We start from the raw sequence: 2,187 nt of genomic DNA on the forward strand, positions 1-2,187 counted from the left end.
CCTGCGGTGCCACCGAGGTGCCAGCGGCAGCCTCGGGACAGGCTGGGCTGTGCGAGGAGAGCACTGAGGCCAGCTGGCCACTGGCACGTCCTGCAAGGGTGTCATTGTCCCTCCTGTCCTGTCTGCATCCTGGGACCTGCCACTGATGGGAACAGGGAGAGCAGGGCTCAGAGGGGACAGCAGAGGGGACAGCAGAGCATGGAGGGGACAGCAGAGCAGGGAGCTCACACCCTGAGCCCACATTCAATCCTGGCACAGTGCAATCCAGCACCATTCCCTTCTCAGACTCTGGGTGCCAGAGCTGGGCCGTTCTGGGCCGTTCTGGGCCATTCTGGGGGCATCAGCAGCCGAGCTGCCAACGCCGTGGCTGTGCCACCACGTGTCCTCTGCCACCCTCGCCCGGGTGGTGCCAGGCTCCAGCTGGAGCCAGCCCCAGGGCAGTGCCAGCCCCAGGGCAGTGCCAGCCCCACTGCATCCCATGGATTGGGAATTAGGGCAGGGATTAGGGCAGGGTCTGGCTCATCATCCATGGCACTAGGACAGGGATGGGGGGTGTTGCTGGTTGGGGGTTTATTTATAAATTACAAATGGGATGGGACTGTTGAGGAGTTTGCTTTGAGCTGTTTCATTTTTTGGTATCAGTCTTGTTACATGGTTATGATAATGGGAAGATGTTAATAGTTTACATTTTTGGTAGTAGGCAAAAAATTCAATGTTACAACTCACTTTAAAAGCTTTTTGCCCAATCACACAAAGCAAAAGCACATTGACAGTAGTTCCATCCAATCACTATAAGCCCACGTACCTTTGGTTAAAACAATGCTTGCTTATTTCCAATACAATACCTGCTTGTGAGCCTCAAAACACAATGCACAGAGCTCCATTATTAAGCTTAGAACTTCCTAATATGGGAAGTATAAAAGCATAAAAAAATATAAAAGTAGAAAAGTCTATCTTGCTAGACATACTTTTCTGTAGCTTAGGGAGTTATTTTAGACAAGGATTAATACACAGACCATTCTTCTATTTGTGCCTACTTTCCACTCCTTATATAATTTTTTCACTGACAAATTTTATGGTTACTGCTTAGCTCTAATCACAGTTCTGCTGTTTCTGAAGCTGCCTTTTGCAGCTTTCCCAAAACCTCCAGATTTTAAGGATTAAAATCCTTAAAATTTAGGATTCCCACAGCTGAGCCGTGTGGTGACTCCACAAACCCCAGGGCAGTGCCCGGTGCCCCCCATCAGCCTTGGCTCCCTCCACCTACAGAAAGCCATCCCTCTGTTAAAAACAGGTTAGAAGCTGTTGTAAAATAGTTAATAGATCATTAAGCATGTACTGTTAGTTTGGTTATTATATTATTAAAGGGGTTAAAGTTGTAAGAAATATGGTTCTCAATGTACCAGAACACACCTCAGTAAAGTGCGCCATGAGCCAGAACTGTAATGGGCCAATCAAGGCCTTAAACCATCCTGCAGATGAAGGATCCAAAAAGAAACCACTTCAAAGGGACTAAAAACAGGATACAAAGGGCACCTGACCCAGGGAAGCTGTGCTGTTCCACCTGCTCAAGAAAACCCAGCGCCGCTGCTGCAGCATCCTCGATGGGAACGCTCCTGCTCAGCTCCTTGCTTAAGGCCTTTTCTTTTTTATAATAAAAGCTGAAATCACTTCAGCCCGGGAGCTTGCTCTCGTGTTTATCACCTCCCCAAAACCTTCAGGGCCTCCCACGTTTCCCGTGGCTCGGCCGGGCTTCCTGTTTGCGATGCTCACCGGAACGGGGAGAGCACGGGGTGAGAGCGGACAGCGCCCGCCCCGGCCCATCCCGCGGTGTTCCTCGGGGAGCTGAGGCTGGAACCACCAGGAATTGTTCCTAACAGGCTTTTTCTGGCTCCTCAGCACAGCCGGGGGTGTTTTCGAGAGGAACGCGAAGAGATCTCCTTGTCCTGAGCTGCTGTGGCCGGAGCCTGGCGCAGCTCCCGGGGATGGCGCGGCTCCGAGGAAGATCCTGGCACTGAGGAAGGTCCTGCACTGAGGAAGATCCTGGTACTGAGGAAGTTCCTGCACTGAGGAAGGTCCTGGCACTGAGGAAGGTCCTGCACTGAGGAAGGTCCTGGCACTGAGGAAGGTCCTGCACTGAGGAAGGTCCTGGCACTGAGGAAGGTCCTGCACTGAGGAAGATCCTGG

The sequence above is a fragment of the Geospiza fortis genome, unplaced genomic scaffold, assembly GCF_000277835.1.
Source record: "Geospiza fortis unplaced genomic scaffold, GeoFor_1.0 scaffold313, whole genome shotgun sequence".
NCBI classification, from domain to species: Eukaryota; Metazoa; Chordata; class Aves; order Passeriformes; family Thraupidae; genus Geospiza; species Geospiza fortis.